This window comes from Ambystoma mexicanum, chromosome 12 (genome assembly GCF_040938575.1).
Source record: "Ambystoma mexicanum isolate Mex_15411 chromosome 12, UKY_AmexF1_1, whole genome shotgun sequence".
In the NCBI taxonomy this organism is placed as follows: Eukaryota; Metazoa; Chordata; class Amphibia; order Caudata; family Ambystomatidae; genus Ambystoma; species Ambystoma mexicanum.
The window spans coordinates 809887936-809903089 of NC_090936.1; positions in this window are offsets into that span (position 1 = coordinate 809887936).

Sequence of the window (15154 nt, forward strand, 5' to 3'; positions counted from 1 at the left end):
AGCCATGGGTTCAGCCGTAGCTTCAACCTTGACTGACATATACGTAGAAAGCATTGAATCGAGTAAAATTGATAATTTGTGCAATCCCTTTCAAGAAAGAATAAAAATGTGGCGGTGCTTTATGATGTGGCAATGCGCACAAGATGAGCTGAATGACTTTGTAACATTGTTAAACAACCAAAGGGATCAGGGAAAACCCATTATGTGCCCTGGCCCCACATGGATTGGGATAACTTAATGCGCATCTTGCCCTCCCTCACAGCGGTAGTAGGCACTTGGATGTATGCTCTCAAAAAATAGATAGCAGGGATTACGGGACATGAAGAGTTGTTTGCCGTCCTTTTAGGGGAACAGGCCGATGAGATATGGAGGAAGGCGGGGTACAAAGGAGTTGCATTGAGTAGTAAAACCCACAATAGTGCACCATTTACCAACTGTCGAGCACAAGTATGGAAAGCTTTGAGGGACAGATACCCAGACACATCTGACATAAACTCTATCATGGCCTGCACAATGATGGCAGTTAAGTACCCTGCATACTAAATTCAACAGATACAGGAGATCTGGCGGTTTGAGACTGGAGAGACATGGGACAAGAATGTAGCTGTCTTTAATGAAATGCTGCTCAAGTGTCTTACCCGAGAAGTGCATGCCGATTTGAATAAGGTGGTTGGCATCAAAGCAAAGACATAGCCCAAAATACAGGCACAGAAAGTACATTATTGATAGCAAGAGACTCGTTAGGTGTCCAGGTTTTCATAGTTTGTCACTGTATCGTAATGGCAGAGTTGTTGAGGCAAGTCTGGTGTAAATATGATTAAAACCGTTGTGTTTAGCTATACCAAATTCTGTTGTAGGTCGTAGCTGCATTCAAATGTGTGTGGATGGATAGCCGTGCCTGTGGCAGATGTCCACCGAAGTGGTGCATTTATACATATAGCCAACATCCTCACCCACCCCATAATTTGCTACCAGGTATCATACTTGTATAGAGTTGTGTGAATGTTAGCACTGACCACACTTTAACTAAGTTGTGGACATTGGCATGGACACCGACCATATGAGCTGTGAATGAAGGCAGGTACCGCCCCTGGATGTAATGCAAGCCCTGGCATGTGCCATGTTGCAAAAGGGCTGGGAACGATAGCCTGCAAAAACAACTGAATAAGATGATGAATGCGACCACCCGCCACATATGGGTGGAGTAGCCTTGACTAGTCAATGCAGCGCACTGACTAAATTAGGAATGCTCTCTGGGCCAGATTTGAAGTGATGCACATACGCCTGCCTGCCCCACATACAAACCGGTGCCACGTAAGTGGCCGAAGCCGAACCTGGTTAAGGTTATTAATGGGAGTGGAGGCCATGTGTGAAAGGGACTGTGAGCATCGTACGGCCCAGATCAGGACAGAGAAGCAGAAATGCTCCCACACCCCACCTGGAGAGAATACGGAAACTCAGCGCCTCACATGGGGACAGCAATGCCAATTAACCAATCCACTAACAATTTTACCCCTCTGCATACACCTCTCAAACTCTAACCAAACACAACCACAAGCCTACAACACAACAACGCGCGCAAACTTCTCTACGCTGCAACAACAAACCAAAACACACATAGACTCGCTCAACAGTACACAATGACTCACAACCGTAAAACACCCCAGGCCCAGCCAATGGACCCACCGGTCTGAGACCGCCAACAGCACATCACTGCTCTCTTGCATTTTTCCAGCTCATTCCCACTAATTCACCCCCCCTATTTTCCCTTTTTCAGAGCCGTTCCAGAGCGCCAGTGGTGACAGTGTGCGGTACAAATATCCTTTAACATTAACATTAACATTACCTAGAGCTCAGATTGAATTTTATCTTTGATGTCACAGAGTTCCCAGTGGTCCCCAGTCCCACCACCATCCTTTGCAATATTCCCAATGCAGTGACCCATTTCACAGTAATAGACATCGAAAATGAAATTTTCGCCATCCCATTACACCCTGACTCCCAGTATCTCACAGCTTTTCCCACAGAGGACAGAGATTCCAACAAACTTGTTTGCCACAGGGGTATTGTGAGTCCCAAGGATTTTCAATAGGGTACTGCAAATGGATGTAGGAAACCAACAGGTACAGAGAACAGTAATTCAGTATGTAGACGACCTAGTGTGTAGCACAACAGAAAATCAGTGTCAAAATGGCTCAGTTGCCCTTTTGACTTGGCAGAGAAGAGGTACGAGGTCGACAAAGAGAAATTGCAATACTGCCAGCAAGAAGTTGGATACCTGAGGCAGATAAAATCAGCAGCAGGGAGGAAAGTAACACTAGAAAGGGCAGCAACAGTACACCACACACCACTGCCAACCACGGTGAAGCGGATGCAGCAATTCCTAGGATTATCTAACTACTGTCAGGCCTGGACATTCGATTACTCCACCTACAGCAAACCTCTATTGCAAGGGTTAAAAGAAGCACAGAAAGTTAAGGGACCCATTATCTGGAAAGATGAGGTGACTCAATTATTCCAAGAACTCAAAAATGTCACCAGTAACGCACCAGTTTTTTCAACACCTGATTACCATAAACAATTCTTCCTTTTCTCACATTCTAATGGTCAAGTGATGACAGCCGTCCTCAATCAACAGACATCAGTGGGACACACTCCTTTTGCTCATTACAGTGGACTCTTATACCCTGGAATACAGGGACATTTTCCATGCGAGCAGGCTCTAGCAGCAGCTTATTTTGCAATACAAAAATCCTCCACAATCACAATGGGATGTTCTGTCACGGTATACTTGGAACATGCAGTTTTTGCCATACTAGAGAAATCGAAAACCACTCTCACCATAAGAAGAGCATCAGGATACAAGGTCATTTGGACAACCTTTCCATTCACATAGTGATATGTCACACTGTCAGTCCAGCAAAATTAATTGAAGAGCTAGTACAGACAGATGACGTAGTGCATGATTGCGGCACATACAAAGACACTTCAGATGATGCTAGTCATGTCAGGGAAGACGCACTCGGAGAAGGGGAAGTGCTCTTTATTGATGGGTCATTGATGATTGATCAGAGCACTTGGGTCAGGCACACGGGGGCAGCAGTAGTGATGATTGAAAAAGAATACAAATTAATATCCGAGGTACGACTGCCCTAACACTACTCAGCTCAAGTAGCAGAGCTCATATTTTATTTATGTATGTATTTATTGGGTATTTCTACAGCGCCTATACAGAAAATGCTGTTTCAAGGTGCTACAAAACAAAAAAAGGGGGACAGGGAATAAAACAACAATAACAGTCCTACTATGCCTTGTGCCATTCGGATCATGCAAGTACAGTAACAGGAAGTGCAGGGGGTGTAGGGTAGGTGGGGTGGGTGGAGTGCACGTTGGTGCAGACAGCAAAATGCTACGGTGGATGGGAAGTGCAGGGCAGAGTGGAGGCATACAAGTGTAGGGGGAGAGGAGGGGGAGAAGAGGGCCCCAGGGGCTTGGAAAGTGATAAGGGAAGGCCAGATGGTCAAGTGCCAGGAGGATGCAGGGAGTGCAGGGAGTGAGGACCACATGCTAAGTGCGAGGGCAGGAGTGGACCCTGCTCGGTAGGGATGCACACCCTGCCACGCTAGTCAGGGGAAGCGGTTGCAGAAGGGCAAGTGCAGGGTAAGGGAGTGGGGGATCAGGGAGACTGAGTGCATGGGTGGACTGGTGTGCTGTAGGACTCAGAAGGGACCAGGCAGTCAGTCAGTGCGGCAGAGGGAGGCATTAGCAGGAAAGGGGGAGAGGGAACGAAGAAGAGAAAAGGAGGGTCTTGAGAAACTTCTAGATCTTAAGGGGATCCGGCTCAAGCCTGAGAGGGGCAGGGAGGTAATTCCAGAGGGAGGTTCCTGCCGAAGAGAGAGATCTACCCACCACTCTCCACTTGGAAAAGCATCTGATCTGCAGAGAGTTGGAGCATGATGACCGAAGGGCCCTAGCATGGAGGTATTAAGGGAGAGAGGGTTGGATGTAGCTGGGACCCAGGCCCCAGAAGACCTTGTGGATGATGCAGAGGGTCTTCAACATGATCCCCGCAGCCACCGGGAGTGAGTGGAGAGATTTCAGGGCTAGAGAGTTGCGGTCCCTGGGCTTGAGCCCAAGGATAAGTCTTGCAGTCCTATTCTGGATTATTTGAAGTGGGCAAAGGGAGGATAAAGGGAGATTGAGGAAAAGTCTGTTGCAGTAGTCCAGTTTAGAGAGGACCAGAGCTCTGGAGAGATTGTGTTTCTGGGGGAAGGTGAGGAAACAGAGAATGCTTCTGAGGAGGTGTAGCTGAAAGTGGGCCTTCTTGGCAAGGTCTGTGATGTGAGGAGAGAAGTAGAGAGAGGAGTCGAAGATGACACCAAGGTTTTTAGCCTCCCTCACAAGAGGGCGAGGGCAGGGGGCCCATGGAGGGTGGCCAGAGAGTAGGGGGGAAGAAGGGATCAGGAGTCCCAATGAGAAGGAACTCACTCTTACAGGCATTAAGGCAGAGCACCATCTCTGAATAGCAGTCAGACGGTCAGGAATAAGAGAGGAAGAAGAGGAGGAAGTGGATGGAAGCTTGAAGGAGAGCTGCGTACCTTCTGCATAACACTGGAGAAGGTGGAGAACAAGTGGGCCAGAGGGGCAATGTAGATGTTGAAGAGCCCTGAGGGACACCGCAGGTGGAGAGTGTGGTGGAGTAGAGGAAAGGGCTCAGTTGAACCTGGGAAGGTTGGTTAGATGGGAAAGAAGTCAACCAATCCATTGCCAGGTCCTATTAGAGAGAAAGAAGAGGAGGATATTAATAACAGCATTAGAAATATTCAAAGGGTGCTTTGCTGCCATTTGCTCAGATTCAGCTTATGTCACATCAACAGTACATTCAGGCCTCTCCAGATGCTGGAGGAGAGGATACAAAACATCAGATGGCACACACGTGCAACACGCTGCTCTACTTTCTAGGTTAATTGATGTATTAACACTACCTACAGCAGCTGCAGTAGTAAAGTGTGCATCCCACTCCAAGAATACAGACCCAATTGCTTATTGTAACAATGCAGATTTAGCAGCAAAAGAAGCAGCATGTTTGGAAATGCCAAACTAATGATTCCTTATAATGCAATCCCAGTGTCCTAGATTATCGAATTACAGGAACAGGCTCCCCAGCAAGAGAAGGAGTTATGGATCAAGATAGGTGTTCCTCATCTGCCACAGATTAATTCGGAGAGAGAATATCTCAGGAAAAGCACTCATTCCCCAGGAATTACTTACAGTTGCCCTCAAGCAATTGCACTACCCTAATCACATATCCAAGTAGTGTATTGCAGCTGACTTACTGGAAGAATGGTTCATGCCCAACCTCCAAGAACATCTTGTTAATTTCATACTTAATTGTACCACATGTCAAATGTACACTACAGGTCACACCCTTAGGACTTTGAAAGTGATATTGCCCCACACCTCAGGGCCATTTCGACACCTCCACATTGATTACGTGGACATGGTTAATATGTGCAGTAATGTCTGTTTTCTTATTGTTGTGGTGTGTCCATTCTCTCGTTGGCATGAAGCAGGTCCCTGTGTCAACACTGATGCCAAATCTGCATAATAATTTTGAGTACGTGAAGTATTTACCCGGTGGGGAATATGTGATGTCCTCAGATCTGAACACAAGACTTCTTTAATGAGCTCTCCAAAGAAATGTCCCTTTTATTGGGCATAAAATACATCTTGTGCTCCATTTATCACCTCAAGTAAACAGGATTTTGGAATGCCTAAATGGCTTATTGAAACAATGTCTTGCTAATATTTGTAACCATTGAAAAATAGTTGTCTTCATTGTCTGCCACTAGCATTGTTTGCTCTCTGTAACCACCCAGGGTCAGAACATAATCTTACTCCTCATGGGATAGTAACAAGCAGGTGGCTGCATACTCCACTCACACCGGTGCGCACAGCCTCCTATGCACAAAATTCAGCAAAAATTCTAGGTAACAAATTTCAGGGATATTTTAGGTAGTTAAACAAATCTGTCAGACTTATTTGCCGCAGGATCAGGACCCACCCAAGAAGGTTATCTTCATCAGTGACAGACACACCAGCAGCATAACAGGATTCATCACTTCTACAGCCACAACAGCTCTTCCCTGGTGATGAAATATTCATCTGCAACTTCACATAAAAGTGGAATCAACTGAGATTTGAGGGACCCTACGATGCCATCTATTCCATGGCCACAGCAGTCAAAGTTACCAGCCGGAAGAAGTGTATCCCAATTATAGACACACGGAAGGACAACAGAGCCAACACCACCCTTCAGGAACAGAAGGAGGAAAAGGGGGAGAAAAAGATGAGTGGCATTGATATTTCTTCAACTTCTCTGAACTAAATGCAGCCCTTTGGTCAGATGGACACTGACATTTTTTCACAGATGTCAGGAACAGCAGAGAATGTTATAAGATTATGCCTGGTATCATTTTTCTTTTCTTCTCTCTATCTTTCTCTTTTTATGGTTGAATTGATGTGTTTTTTTTTTTTTAGAGATGGGTCCAATAACGTCATCAACACTGTATATATGCCTGTGAAAAGTAGTTTCTAATTGACCAGAATTAGGAGGGATGTGTCAAACCCAGGCATTTATTAGGTAGGAGGAAAAGGGGAGTCAAGTGATTCTGTCATGATGCCCGCTCCCGGGGAGCTGGTTCAAGCCCTGCGTCCCCGAAAGCGGACATCCAGTCCCCAAGGAAAGACCCAGCAACCCCATATAGGGGCCCTTTGGACAGTGTCCTGGCGCCTATGGTGCCAGGCTCATAAAAGACATCAGTCCTGGCGCCATAGGCGCCAGGCTCATTATGGGAGTGCTTGGGTGCACTTACCTGATGCAGACCATGCTGCAGGATCCCGGCCTCCTTGAGGCCTGAAAGGAACTACTTTACCTGTGGGACTAATTTACCATCCGGGCGTGGTCGGGGAAGGATACATACCTGATTGGAGGAAGGATACATACCTGGAACTTCTTCCAAGGCTATTTAAACCCCACCTGAACAGCCATACGTGCTTCGCGTTGTTCTGCATCTAGCAGCTGGACGCTCACCGTGTCTGCTCCTGCATCCTGACTTCTGCCACGCCTGCCAGCATCCTGGATCACCTGCAAAGGAAGAGAAGAAGAGAACAGAAGAAGGAAAAGTCCTTACCTGCTAAATCCGCATCCCGGAGACATCTCGCCGACAATCCTGAAATGGAAGAATTTTATTTAAAAGCTCATCGCGTCGATCGCTGCAGCGCCGCATTCCACTCACCTTTACAGGGCGCCTCCATGTTCAGCAGCGATCATCTGGATTCGCAGTCCCGCCCCAGCGCCTAGGGAGAAAAAGGCAAGAACAAAAGGTGAGAGAGAGAAGGGAATAAGGAAAGCTAAATCTCCATGTTAAGACTTACCTGTTGATTCATTCCCTCTTCATTTCAGGTCCGCGTCGCATCCTGGCATTTCCGGATCCCGGCCCCTAAGGGGAAAAAAGGACATCAGCGTTAATGAGCGAATGAAAAGACATTACCAAAAAAACGCTCATTAAAGAGTTACCTGATTTCTACAAGGATTTCACCTCTCATCTCGGGTCGGTGCCTGTTCCCCGGCATTCCGTACCCCGGCCCCTAAGGGAAAAAGACACTAGAATTAGTACATTAATGCATGGACACAAGGGGAACCTCTTATCAAAAAACTTACCTGGAAGCCAAGCAAGTTTGGTTCTCACCAATCCGAAAATCCAGTGAAGTAACTGGATACCAACGCGCCCCTCCATCAGAAGCAGGATGGAGAGCTCTTCCTTCCAGACTCTAAGGTGAGACGCTATGGGGAATCACAGAAGGGTTTTGAGAAGGGTGAGAGGGGAAAGCGGGAGACCGATTGCATTACCCCGCAGACAGTTAATCCCCTATTTTCGCCTACAGAAGGATACTTCTGCGAGCCAGACAAGCCAGATTTGGGGGCCCGGTCCAGTCCGTCTTCCGAACCCTGCGCATCACCTTAGAAGAGGTCACAGCAGCGCGAACCAGGCCAGCGCCTCCGTGGGAGTCAGGTCAGCGTTACAGAACGCAAAGCCTTCCTACAAATTCCCACCCAGGCGCTATGGAAAGTTCTGAGACTGATCAGTTGGCCCAATTACTGGGGGAATTACGGGCCGAAGTACATGCCGCTCGTCAAGAGACTAATGCCCTCAGGAGGGAATTAATAATATCAAAGGAAAGAACTGATGACCTGGCCAGACAGCTTTTGCAAGGTCAAGCTGGGCAAACTCCTCTACCCGGTTCCGGAGGGAACCCCGCTCCTGTGGTTTCCAGTAACCCTGTGCAGATTATTTTACCCGGAAACATGCCGCTGGCCCCACCCAAACGCTTTGCTGGAGACCCCAAACGATTTGCCGTATTCATGAATCAGTGTCGTTTGCACTTCCCATGCAGACTTGGGGCCTTCCCTAATGATCAGACCAAGGTAGCCTTTGTATTGTCATATCTCAGCGGCTGCGCTGCCGATTGGTCAGTTCCACTGGTTACTCAAGATGACCTGATTCTCTGTGATTTTCAAGGGTTTCAAGCAAGCATGGAAAGGTTATTTGCTCGACACTCTCAGGGGCAGGCTCTGGATGACGAACTTCTATCCCTGCGACAGGAAAATCAGGACCTCCTATCCTATATTGCAACCTTTAATAGACTAATTGTGGAAACGGGATGGCCAGAGGATAAAAGAGTCACGTTGTTTTATCGAGGCCTACGCGGAGAACTTAAAGATGTCTTGGCCCAAGTTGTAAATCCGCCCCAAGAATGCACAGAGTATATAGACTTAGTGGTCCAATTGGATCACAGACTTCAAAACAGAAAAGCAGATCGGTCCAGGTTTGAGACCCGGGTGTTGGTCAAGACCCATGCTAATCCCAAGGGAGTTGATGTCTCTGAGCCTATGCAAATTGGAGGGGTTAAAGGACCCTTAACTCAAAAGGAACGTGAAAGGAGGCGGCAGTTAAAATTATGTCTTTATTGTGGGAATTCTGGACACTTTCTACGAGATTGCCCGGCAAAACTGCCCCGAAAGGCGGTAGGAGCCGCTGATAAAAACCATGAAGACTCTGTTTCGGGAAACGACTCCGCCCGACAAGCGTAGGGATCCGCTTGCCGAGCTTGAAAACTAACTCTCAGACCTCGCATTTCATTGTGCCAATTGTTCTCGTAGATCCAGAACAGCCTAAGCGGTTGCATGCAATAAAGGCATACATCTATAGTGGGGCTATTGGAAACTATGTGGATCGTGAATTGGTCTCTAGGATTAACCTCCCTCTCCGTCCTAAAACCAGCAAAGATGTCATCACCACAGTCGATGGAACTGAAATTGCCTCTGGACCGGTAACACATTCCATTACTGAGGTGACTCTTATTGGTCCCGACGGCCATCGGGAGGGTGTTGTGTTTGATGTAATCAAGGCTCCACAGTTTCAGGTTATTCTTGGAATCCCTTGGTTAGAGACACATAATCCTCGAATTGATTGGCGAGCTAAGAGAATAACCTTCCCGGATTGTACACAAACCTGCTACCCAGAAAACCTGAAGATAAATCTAGCATTTGTAACCTCTGCCTCCATGCAACTACCTCCGGAATACCAACACTTTCAGGACGTCTTCCAAAAGGAACAGGCCAACACGTTACCTCCTCACAGATCGTACGATTGCCAAATCGATCTGGTGCCGGGGCATAACCCCCTTGTAGCAGGATTTATGCCCTTACCGAACCTGAGAACCTGCATTTGAGACAATATTTGGATCAATATCTAGCAAATGGTTTTATTTGCCCGTCAAAGTCCCCGGCATCCTCGGCTTTGTTCTTCGTGCCCAAAAAAGAAGGCGACCTTAGAACTTGTATCGATTACCGCGCATTGAACCAGATAACGGTTAAAAACCGTTATCCTCTGCCTCTGATCCCTGAACTCCTTGACCAGGTGAAGGACGCTTGCATATACACCAAGTTAGATCTCCGGGGGGCTTATCCTCTGGTACGAGTTAAAGAATGCGACGAATGGAAAACTGCCTTCCGTACTAAATACAGATTATTTGAGTACCAGGTGATGCCTTTCGGATTGTGTAACCAGCCGGCTGCCTTCCAATACTTCATGAATGATGTCCTTCGGGAACTCATCGATGTTTGTGTTGTCGTATATATCGATGACATTCTGGTGTACTCCTCTTCGGAATCTGATCACAGAAAACACGTCAGGGCAGTACTTGAAAAACTGCGCCAACACAAACTATTTGCTAAATTGGAGAAATGTGTTTTCCATACCCCAGAAGTCGAGTTTCTAGGTTTCATCCTGACACCCAAAAGAGTCCGAATGGACTCAAGAAAAGTGGATGCCATCCTCAAATGGCCATCACCTAGCTCTGTAAAAGGGGTTCAAAGTATACTCGGCTTTGCCAATTTCTATCGCAGGTTTATCCCGGAATTTTCACGCGTGGTACAACCCATTACTGCACTCTTGAGGAAAAATAAACGTTTTGAATGGTCTGAAGAAGCCGAGCAGGCCTTTCAGGATTTAAAAGCTAAGTTTACCTCTGCACCTATATTGAAACACCCGCGTCCAGATCTCCCTTATGTCGTCGAGACTGACGCATCCAGCCTAGCCATGGGAGCTGTCCTGTCCCAAAGAGATCCCGAAACCAACCAACTGCATCCTGTAGCATTTTGGTCCAGAAAATTCTCGGCACCCGAGGTTAATTATGCAATCACTGACAAAGAACTGTTAGCCATTAAGTCCGCTTTTAAAGCCTGGCGGCATTATCTGCTTGGCGCTCGACATACCATCACAGTGATCACTGATCACCGGAATTTACAGTATTTGAAAACCGCCAAGGCTCAGTCATCACGGCAGCTCCGATGGGCTTTGTTTTTCGCTGAATTTGATTTCGTGATTACCTATCGACCTGGCTGCAAGAATGGCAAAGCAGACGCCTTATCCCGAATTGGAATGGGAGAATCTGATACAAACTCAGAACCAGTACCAATAATTCCCAAATAGAGGATTCTAGGCATGACTTCGTTACAGACGCTAGAAGACATTCAAGCTAGAGTGAAACAACTCCTGGACCCTATAACCTTACAGGATTGGATACAAAAGGGATCAGACTTTACCATAGATAATGGTTTACCTTATTTCGAGGACGCTTATTCCTGCCACATAAGGAATTACACGAACTAGTTATTTCCGGTTATCATGATACATTAATAGAGGGACACCCTGATATTGCCAAGACAGAGGAAAAGGTGAAACGACAATTTTGGTGGCCCTCTTGGCGAAAAGATGTTAAATCTTTTGTGATGTCCTGTGGTGTTTGCGCCCAAAATAAAAGTCAAAAGAAAAGACCAGCCGGTCTCCTTCAACCTCTAGACATACCGCCAGCACCCTGGCACACCCTATCAATGGATTTTATTACGGACCTGCCTCCTTGTTCGGGGTACAATACTATTCTGGTAATTGTGGATTTGTTTTCCAAAATGGCCCACTTTATTCCTTTGAAAGGTTTACCTTCAGCTTCTGTCCTAGCCAAAGAATTCCTCGAAAATATTGTTCGGCTACATGGATTCCCATCTATACTAATCTCTGACCGGGGAAGCCAATTCATTTCCCACTTCTGGTGCAAATGTTGTCAAATGGCGCAGATCGGCGTAAGATTATCGACCAGTCACCACCCTCAGACCGATGGTCAGACCAAGAGGACTAATCAGACCCTTGAGCAGTACTTACGGTGTATGTTACAGCAATCTGAAAGCAACTGGAAAGACATTCTTTGGATAGCCGAATACGCATATAATCATTCGGTACACTCTGGAACTGGCCACAGTCCTTTTCATACTTTGTTTGGGCATCACCCTCGAACCTCAAACCTTGACTCACCTCAGAACCTCGGAATGCCTGCAGTAGAACATCTGCATTCTACAATTACCCAAGCCTTCAAAGAGGCAACTACGCATTTACAACAAGCCAAGAGAAAATACAAGGAGAATGATGATCTACATCGGAGTGAAGCACCTCAGTATCAGATTGGGGATCAAGTGTGGTTACCTACCAGACATTTACCACTCAAAGGGCCTCGAACTTTTAACCCAAAATATCTGGGATCTTATTCTATTACGGCAATAATTAACCCAGTGGCTGTTAAACTTGATTTACCAGCTAGTATGCGAATTCACCCTGTTTTTCATGTGTCACTTCTGAAACCAGTGGTACCCGGAACCCGACTACTCAAACCTCCAGAACCTATTCTAATAGATGGGGAGCCCGAATTCGAAGTGAAGAACATTTTAGACTCAAAAATGTTTAGGTCAAAACTGTTCTACCTAATTGATTGGAAGGGGTACGGACCTCAGGAGAGGTCGTGGGAACCCAGCGACCATGTGCATGCACCTCGATTAGTCAAGAAATTCCATCGACTCTTCCCAGACAAACCAAAACCCCCGGAGGGAACAACCTTGGGAGGGGCCTTGGGGGGGAGTGCTGTCATGATGCCCGCTCCCGGGGAGCCGGTTCAAGCCCTGCGTCCCCGAAAGCGGACATCCAGTCCCCAAAGAAAGACCCAGCAACCCCATATAGGGGCCCTTTGGACAGTGTCCTGGCGCCTATGGTGCCAGGCTCATAAAAGACATCAGTCCTGGCGCCATAGGCACCAGGCTCATTATGGGAGTGCTTGGGTGCACTTACCTGATGCAGACCATGCTGCAGGATCCCGGCCTCCTTGAGGCCTGAAAGGAACTACTTTACCTGTGGGACTAATTTACCATCCGGGCGTGGTCGGGGAAGGATACATACCTGATTGGAGGAAGGATACATACCTGGAACTTCTTCCAAGGCTATTTAAACCCCACCCGAACAGCCACACGTGCTTCGCGTTGTTCTGCATCTAGCAGCTGGACGCTCACCGTGTCTGCTCCTGCATCCTGACTTCTGCCACGCCTGCCAGCATCCTGGATCACCTGCAAAGGAAGAGAAGAAGAGAACAGAAGAAGGAAAAGTCCTTACCTGCTAAATCCTCATCCCGGAGACATCTCGCCGGCAATCCTGAAAAGGAAGACTTTTATTTAAAAGCTCATCGCGTCGATCGCTGCAGCGCCGCATTCCACTCACCTTTACAGGGCGCCTCCATGTTCAGCAGCGAACATCCGGTTTCGCAGTCACGCCCCAGCGCCTAGGGAGAAAAAGGCAAGAACAAAAGGTGAGAGAGAGAAGGGAATAAGGAAAGCTAAATCTCCATGTTAAGACTTACCTGTTGATTCATTCCCTCTTCATTTCGGGTCCGCGCCGCATCCTGGCATTTCCGGACCCCGGCCCCTAAGGGGAAAAAAGGACATCAGCGTTAATGAGCGAATGAAAAGACATTACCAAAAAAAACGCTCATTAAAGACTTACCTGATTTCTAAAAGGATTTCACCTGTCATCTCGGGTCGGTGCCTGTTCACCGGCATTCCGTACCCCGGCCCCTATGGGAAAAAGACACTAGCATTAGTACATTAATGCATGGACACAAGGGGAACCTCTTATCAAAAAAACTTACTTGGAAGCCAAGCAAGTTTGGTTCTCACCAATCTGAAAATCCAGTGAAGTAACTGGATACCAACGCGCCCCTGCATCAGAAGCAGGGTGGAGAGCTCGTCCTTCCAGACCCTAAGGTGAGACGCTACGGGGAATCACAGAAGGGTTTCGAGGAGGGTGAGAGGGGAAAGCGGGAGGCCGATTGCATTACCCCGCAGACAGTTAATCCCCTATTTTCGCCTACAGAAGGATACTTCTGCGAGCCAGACAAGCCAGATTTGGGGGCCTGGTCCAGTCCGTCTTCCGAACCCTGCGCATCACCTTAGAAGAGGTCACAGCAGCGCGAACCAGGCCAGCGCCTCTGTGGGAGTCAGGTGAGCGTTACAGATTCTTGCTATGTGTGTACTTTAATCCCCCATGCAACAGGCACACCCAGACTGTTTATACCACAAGAATTAACACCAGAAGTAGTTCAATGTTTAGTGCACCTTGCCTTATGGAGGGTGTGAGTGTTGCTTCAGGGACACAGGGTCCAAGCACAACAGGGACAAGCTGACACCGGAGCATACACAGATAACTAGAAAAAGATAAAGAAAATGGCAGACACAGAGGGTTCAAAGAATGTTATACTGAACTATCAAACTTTAGGGCAGAGGAAAGGCAAATCTGTCTTTATGGTACTGCCCCATAGCAGGTGTCCTGCAGAAGTAGTACAGAAACAGCTTCAGTGCAAAACAAGACCTCAGTTGCATATGGAGAGTGCTCTTTATTATAGCAATGAATGGATCGAGGGACTGATGGGATGCAAAACAGTAGGGATGGTTGTACTATCAGAGAGGGCACTATCGCAAATAAATGAGAATTGTTTTGCTGTTTGGGAGAAATGTGTTAAGAAACGGCCATGGATTGACCAGCATGAGAATCCTACCCAAGTACTGAAACCTACATGATTCTTCTTATGTTTCAGAAGCAATGGCAGCATACATGTGGGGACAGTGTAATATGGCAATTGATTTCCCAGACATCACAAGGGGAACAGCAGCCCTCATGGACCTATATTGGATTTTTGAGGGTTTGGTCAATTGCTGCCACTCTGGAAGAGTGTGTGTTCCTTGGCCACTCTGCAGTTTTCCATGCTCATTGTCCCAGACATCAATCTCACCACAATCAGTGAACACTTCATGTCTAAACCAGTTCACCTCATGCATCAGCAGGTCCAGCACACGTTGGGCTTGCAAAATCATTAACACAGTACCTATTTTTCTCAGGACTCCACTGACAGATGTAATGCTGTTCCCGAGGAGTTTAGGTTGTTTAGTAAAGCTGAGACATAATTTTCCTCTCATCTTACTCCCGGTCTTTAGGAAGTGGCGAATGCAAAATGTTTCCAAGTAACCCGTTGGGAGTAGATTCAGCTCGCAAATGAAACAGAAAATGGACTAAACACCAAAAGAGAGGAACTGCGAGCCATTACATTGACCACCCTCCAAAATAAATATATACTTGACTGACCCTCCACCACTGAGGGTGGCGTCTGCACAAAGATAGGTAGTTCCTGTTGCACGTACACATCTTTCAATGATACAGAT